Source organism: Convolutriloba macropyga, chromosome 8 (genome assembly GCF_964194025.1).
Source record: "Convolutriloba macropyga chromosome 8, txConMacr16.3, whole genome shotgun sequence".
Taxonomy (NCBI): Eukaryota; Metazoa; Xenacoelomorpha; order Acoela; family Convolutidae; genus Convolutriloba; species Convolutriloba macropyga.
Window position 1 is genome coordinate 43,624,668 of NC_134475.1, and position 8,229 is coordinate 43,632,896.

Genomic DNA, 8,229 nt, shown 5'->3' on the forward strand with positions numbered 1-8,229 from the left:
CTGTCTCTGTCTCTGTCTCTGTCTCTGTCTCTGTCTCTGTCTCTCTATCTCTCTCTCTCTCTCTCTCTCTCTCTCTCTCTCTCTCGCACACACACACACACCCTCCCTCTCTCTCTCTCTCAAGATTACTTCTATAAAATATGAACCCATCACTGACAACATTCTGGGAGGTCAAACTGACAATTGACACCCGTTTTCCTCGCTTTCCCTCTAGTATTGTTCTATACTCCACCTAGTGAATGCATTGAATGTTATGTTCGTAAATATAAATAATCGTTATAAAAAATCAATTATTTTGATATTCGACTGAGGATCTTATTTGTTGAATTGTCTGCAAGTTTCTTTTCCAAGACTGAGAATATTGATTGAATATGAGCTGTGATCCGCCAGTTTGCACTGTCTATCTTCACATATAATGCTAAATTCGATAATCTTGTGTCATCTGATCTGCCAATTCATTGCAAGTTTCTTTTTTCGCCTGCTCCTTTCTCTTTCCGTCGAAAGAGCGCGATAAAAAAACGGTCTCTGTTAAATCGCTTCTGAAGTCAGATATTGTAGGATTGAATAATAGACGCAATTTAGGACTAAATAATTGTTGCATAGCCTCAAATGCTTATAACAAAAGAAATATGCCTGAGTCAAGCGCTATTCGCTTGACTAAGGGAAGAAAGAAAAGAATGTAAATTCAGTCTAGTAGTATTACATGGAAGCGGTGGTAATAGGTCGAGTCTAATAAGTATTTACACTACAAGTGGAAGTTTAGAGTAACATACCCGTAAAAGTTCAGGGTCATGCCCCCTCTTGCAACGTTACCCCCACTAGTATTCCCAGGCGTAGTCCCACCGCTGGCACTCCCCCCACTCGTCGTAGTAGATGTCGTCTCAGGCCTCCGTCTAGGCGACCTCGACCGCGATCTCCTGACACTCCTCTCGGTTGCTTGCGGCCGCTGGCCAGGGGGGACCGTAAACTGAGTGATTCGGCGGTTTCGCTCCGCTGAAGACGCGACAGTCTCCACTGTGCTTGTCGATGAGGCTATGGTTGCGCTACTCACTGGGGTTTCCGAAGCACAGAGCTGGAGCTTGATGATGATAAATTGTGAGCTTTTCGAGCTGCCATTTTTTTTTGAATTAAACAAGTTCAGGTTAATAACGCTTGCTGTATTGAATAACGCTTGCTGTATTGGAGTGGACTAAAAAGATGGAAAGTTGGCAAGGAATCGAGGCTCAGGTGGTTGATTACACCGTTAAACAAATTATTGTACCCTTTTTAAAGAAGTACCAATTTCATAGCCCTCATTTAGTAGAAACACATATGTGCAATTTATTAAAAAGTAATTTACTTGAAAAATGGGTATGTGATACTGATTAAATCTGTATGCATGAACAAAATAGGAAAGGATGCTGAGGAGGGGGTTGGTAATTCCAAGTTCATTTTCCATGCGGTACGTATTACCAAAACAAAAGAAGCAGAGTTCTGACGTCAAGACTTCTGATTGGCTAAACTTAAGGCATATGGAAAAGTAGGATAAAAGGAGGACTCTGAGAAATTCAAACTCAGTGTTTCGGACTTTTTGGAGTTTCAACAACGGACTTGGCCCTCTCTCCAGCTACCCTCTCCAGAAGACTTCAATTCAATCTTCTAGCTGGAACTCTTTTCTTCTTCTTGGTCCAGTAGCCAACAGCAGAAGTGAGGTTGCCCCTTGCAGAGGAGAAGCACAGGAAACCGGGAGAATACCAGAAGAGCGCGAGGCTCAGCAGAAGTACTTGCTCCCCAGAACGTGTTTGAGCACGCGATAGGCAATCTTACAGTGGTGGTCCCAGAGAGGCTAGTGTGAGGAAGAAGGAGACAATTTCCAGCTTCAGGTGGCACAACCAGGAGCTGGAGCGGGAGGAGGTGGCGGTGCTGCAGTGGCTCCAGCGGCAGGAGGCCCCAAGCCTAAGTACCCAGCAAGTTCCCGTCGAAGTTCTTCAACTCTTTTGACCGTTGGGCGAGACACTTCCATGCTGTCTGTCAAGCGAACGGGTGGAATCACGCTCAGTCAAGAGAAATTCTACCAACATGCTCAATGAGTTGAGGAACAGGATCGGAGACTACCCAAACCTTAGGACGGCCAGGGCAGAATCTGCAAAAAGCGGAGTCTGAGAAGATTGTGGACTTCTACCGAAGAGTGAAGAAAGTTAGTGAATCGGCCAATGCAGCTCTAGCGGCAGATGCAAGGGACTTGGCTGCGAAAGAGACCTTCATAGAGGGATTGGTGGACCCAGACTTGAGGGGGCACCTACTGCGTGAAGAACCCGCAACGCTGAATGCAGCATACCAGAGAGCACTAAATCTTGAAGCAGTTACCGAGGTTGAAGCTCATAGGTACCGCCGCCGTGGTGTTGGTGTACGATATGCGGACGTTGAGGGCACAGACTTGGGTAACAGTACTGCTCTAGATTCGATTCAATCATCGCTTGTGCAGTCCCTTGAGATGCAGGAGGAAATGATGCAGGTCATGAAAAATGGTTTCCAGGCAATGAAACCTCAGCAACCAGAAATGAGCGAAAGGGCAGAACAAGACATTGAGTGCTATGCGTGCCATAAGGAAGGGCACTATTCTCGAAACTGCCCAAATAAGAAGGAGCATTTAAATGAGGATCGGCCGGGGCGAGAACATAATCCACACAGGACTGCTCCGGCCAGCAATGTGTCACCCGTTTTTGTCCTAAACGACCCGGATCCTCGAAAGCAATGTCAGTAGGAGAAAGTAGCGGCCCATCGATACTAGTGAAAGCCGATATTGGTGGAGCTGAAAGAAGAGTTGTAGTGGACACCGGCAGTGGGGTAAACCTCATGTCCAGTAAGACGGGATAGTGTACCATGCGGGGGAAAGCAGATCCGACTCCTGGGTAAAAAGACCTTGCCAGTTTGCATGGGCGGCAAGTTTGTGTGCGATGTAAACTTTCTGGTAGCCCCGATGCTACCAGTGGACATCATTCTTGGCACAGCTTTCCTTAAGCCCAATCAATGTTCGATCGACTTCCACACGGGTCGATTATTCACCGGTACTACTGAATCGAGTGTTGTGGCATTTGGTTGTGTAATCAAGACCGAAGTGATTGCCAACACTATCGACCACGGCCCAAGTGAGATGAGTGGCTTCGAAGGGGGATTCTTGACCGCCAGATGCCTAAACGCGATAGAAATAGCATCGTACGGGAGACTCTCTGTGGCGATTGAGATCTCGGAGAGCGGGGTAAACATGTCTCAAGGAAACTTTCTGGTCTCGAAAATGAATTGGCCCAAGAAGTCATTACTGGCTATTCCTGAAATTTACTCGTGTGATGGCGGTGGCCATGGCAAAATAGTCATAGAAAACCATACAGAAACAAGAGTAAAGATCGAAGCGGGTGCCGTAATCGACAAAATTAGGAAAACCGCATGGCGGAAGAACCGAGAGGAGCTAAAAGACAAACTGGCTCTTCGAGCAATTTTACGAATTCGAGAGTCCCACCCCCAATCGGTTTGCGTACGAAAACCATGATTAGGTATCTGAACAACGCCGCAGAATGCCAATGGTGAAACTGATGCCCAATTTGCCCGAAACAGAGAAGAATTTAGTAGAAAATGACAACGCACTTGAACTCCGTTTCAAATTATTCGGAAAACGATCAGGGGCACTTTTTCATTGGGACAAGGGGTCCGATACATGATATTACATTAACCCCTGGTTTCAGCAGGGAGAAAAGGTATTGTACACAGATCTTTGGCGCTTGTTTTCGAACCTTTGAAACAAAGCCGAACGATAACACACAATGGAGCTCAGAATTGAGGAGAAGGACCTGAAGCTCCTTGGATTGAACATGGAGATCGTACACAATTTCATCATCCGAATAATTGGCGTTTCTGAGGTTAGATTTTGGATCATCTCTGACAAGTCACCTGAAGAATTTTTGAAGGAAGATTCAATAAAGGGAGCCCCTGCAGTGCTCTCCACAATCAGCGAAGATGCTCAATTCAACGCTGACGTAGACGAATACCCAGAGGCATTCCTTGAGAACACAAAGGGGGCCAACAACCAACAGAAAGACGTAGTGGAGCAGATTGTCTAAAATTTTAGAGCCAATTTTGCAAAGGATGACAATGAATTGGGCCTGACCAACCTAGTTGAGCACAACATTGACACCAGCGACAACGCGCCAATCAAGCTACCGGCTTACAAGACCACCCTGGCTCAACTGGCAGAGATTAAGAAACAAGTGCAACAGATGCTCGATTTGGACATCATCCAACCGTCAAAAAGCGATTGGAGTGCTCCAGTGGTCTTAGTGGGAAAGAAGGATGGCACTTCACGTTTCTGTGTAGATTTCCGCAAACTCAACGCGATCACCAAAAAGGACGCATTTCCATTGCCATTAATTGATCAGATCTAGGATTGCTTGGAAGGGGCCCAATTTTACAGCTCCTTGGGCCTAGCAGCAGGCTACTGGCAAGCACCACTCACTGAGAGTGCTAGACCAAATACAGCCTACTCAACGCCAGATGGGGGCCACTATGAGTACAAGCGGCTACCCTTCGGACTGTGCATTGCGCCTGCATTTTTCCAGCGCCTCAAGAATCAATTGTTCAAAGAAGAGTTGTATGATTTTGTGACCATCTTTCTTGATGATGTCCTCATCTACAGCAAAAACCTGGAAGAGCACCTCAGACACCTCAAAATTTTTATGAAGAGACTAGCTTCAGCCGGATTGAAACTGAAGCCCTCGAAATGCAAGCTGATTCAAACAGCAGTGTCCTACCTTGGATATCACATTGGAGCGGATGGAATATTGCCATATGAGGGGAAACTGAACGCCCTATCGAAGTGGCCTGAACCCACTAATACAACGGAAGTACGGTCATTTGTTGGCTTTTGTAGCTACTACAGACAATTTGTTAAAGACTTTGCGGGTATAGCGAAGCCCCTACATGAGCTTACTAAAAATCACCAGCAATTCTATTGGAACGAGAATTGTCAGCGTTCCTTTGAAGATCTGAAGAATAGAGTCATGGGAGCACCAATTTTGAGCCATCCAAATTACGACCGACCTTTTGTTTTGGACACTGACGCTAGCAACAACAGCATTGCAGCTGTTCTGTCGAATCTAAACAACAATACGGAAAATCCACGTGCCTTCGCTAGTCGCGTGCTGACTCGAACAGAAGTAAACTACAGTACAACGAAAAGAGAAGCGTTGGCGGTTGTTCAAGCAGTAAAGTGGTTCCGCTCCTATTTGCTGGGTATCCCTTTTATACTTCGGACAGACCACGCTAGTTTACAATGGCTCTTTCATCAGAATGCGGACGGAATGATATACAGAATGATCGAGGTGTTAGAAGAGTTTGACTTCCAAGTAGTTCAACGGCCTGATGAGAAACATGGCAACGCAGACGCTCTTTCTCGGCAAACAACAAGGAAACCTGAGTGGCAGGAGGGCGAGCAAGAGGCAACAACTGGATCTTGTCCGGAACCCACGAACTTGGAGACGGCAATAGCTAAATTGCGAGAACCAAAGGTTTTTCTTTTGTCGATAACGCAGCATTCGGAAGAAAACCTGACCTCAGTGGAACTCAAAGCTAGCAGTGATGAAGTCAGGGCAAAACAGAGGGAAGACTTAGCTATTGCCACGATTCTGCAATAAGCTACGGTACCACTGAATGACAGACAGTACAACTGCAATACTTTTGGAGTAAACCCAATGACGAGGGAACAGGCTCAGAAGCTAGGACCTGAAGTCCTCGGGTTGTGGAATAGTTGGGAGCAATTCATGATGAAGGATTGTATACTCATACGAAAGTGGTATAACCCTGGCAAAGACGGCTATCAAGAACTTATCGTTGTACCACAAGTTGCAAAGCGCAGCGTACTAGAACATCTGCACGACTCCAAGGTAACAGGAGGGCCCTTTGCCTTACACAAGACACTCGATAGAACTAGACAACGGTTCTGGTGGCCCATGATGAGAAGAGACATTGATAATTGGATCAAAAGTTGCAAACCATGTGCAGCGCGATCGACAGCTGGCAGAAATTTGAAAGCCAAGTTGCAACCAATCACAGTGGGTGTACGGTTCGCGAAAGTGGCTGCCGACATCCTGGAACCAGTAACGCGTAACCAAGACACGGGAAACAATTACCTCTGGGTCATAACTGATTATTTTACGAAATACGTATTCACTGTCCCTCTCTCAACAATAACAGCGGCAGATGTGGCAAAGGCATTCGTTGAGAAGTGAGTTTTGCTGTTTGGAGCCCCCAATTCGTTCCATACAGATCAAGGAACCAATTTCTGCAGTGAACTCATGTCTGAAGTGTGCACCCTCCTAAACATAGAAAGATCCCGGACATCTCCATACCACCCACAAGGAAATGGTCAAGTAGAGCGCCACAATAGAGTTCTGGCAGATGTGATCAGCACATAGTGCTCAGAAAATCCAAAGGAATGGGAGTCAATCCTCCCATACGTAGAGTTCGTGTACAACACAACTGTCCACAAGTCGACAGGAGAAACCCCTTTCTCGCTATTGTTTGGAGACGAAGCCGTCTACCCTATTGACATAATGTTCTCCAAGCCACCAAACACAGAACTTACAGTACACGAGTACACTCAACTTCAACTTTTGGACAAGAAGTTTCGGGAAGCCCACATGTGTGCTCGTGAGACCCTAGGCGCAGTACAACAAAGACAGAAGGATAGGTTTTTCAAGAGAACGTACGGAAAACCATATCAGAAAAGGTGTGGCTCTTTTCCCCTCAACTGGCAAAGTCAAACAAGTTCTACCTACCATGTACTGGCCCAGATATCGTTGTACGAAAAATTAATGAAGTCAATTACGAAATTTGTTCCGAGAAGAACAAAAAGAAAAATCAGATTGTGCACTGTAACAGACTGAAGCCCTTCAAAGCACGATCAGAGAATGAGGATCAGCCTCTTCGTCGATCCACGCGAATTGCAGAAAGACTAACAACTGAACGTTACGATGCGGACCATTTGCCAAGTAGCAACGATGAAGATGATGCATTGCTGCAGCGTAATCGGAGGATCCACAGGAGAGTTAGGGAGCCTGTATACGACATGTGGGACGACGATAAAATTGGTTGGGACATACAAGATGTTTTCGCTGAACCACCCCAAATTATGGCTCCGATTCCAGAAAACAATTACGATAAAGAGCCACCAACTAACGCAGTCGAGCCCCAGCAGGAGGTAACAATTGATGAAACTGGAGAACAACCGGTGATTGTTGCAGACGAACCGAACTACATTGACGATGATGAACAGCGCCGATATCCGAGAAGAACACGACGACAAGTCGACAGAATGGGACTGTAAAACTTTTATATGTTGCATGATAAATTATTATGATTACAATATCAATGCAGAAATAACGAATGCGAAAATGACACTAATTTTATATAGTGTAATCGATCTACATTTAAAAAAAAATGAAGTAGTATTTTGAAGGCATGAATTAGTATTATACAATGTGCTAGGTCAAAGTAACCAACCAATCACAAACAGTACCAATCCTATTGGTCAGTTTTCAACTTGAATTGTATAAATAGCGAGCCTTTGCCTTTCAAAATCAAATTTCTGGGTTACTTTGTCTTGGCTTTACCTCTTATCCTGCTTGATAAAACTTTGTGAGTGCTAAAATGCTGCGAAATCTTCTCATATACTGGCTGATTCTCTTCAAACCTGGTGACTTCCTTCCAGACGATTGGCTAGAAGCAGGAGTGGTGTATATCCCAGATACGACGGTGTTTGTGGCCTCTTCTTTCAAGACGATGAGATTGTTTGTACCCTTTCCAGAACTCCCACGCAACGACGTTACCCAACTACAACTCGCAAGACACAACCTCGCCCAGGATATGACCGAACAATGGGACGGAACCTACAAAGGACGCATTTGCTCTTCCACGGTTGTCACGGAGAGTTACGGAAACTTGACTGCTTGTGCTGTTATTGAACTAGAAAACGAATATCAACAACTCCAACAGGATTATCAGCTATTCAAGGACAAGATGTCATTGTTTAGCAACCACTCCAATGTGGTGCATGAGGAAACGAGGCAAAAGAGACAAGTCAACGTGCTATTGGCGGCAAGAGTGGCACTCATCCTGGGTCCGAAGCTGGAGGCAGTAGGCTGTAAACTCTTCTCTATATTCGGTTTATGCAAATCAAAAGAAGCAAGGCACTTAGAGAAA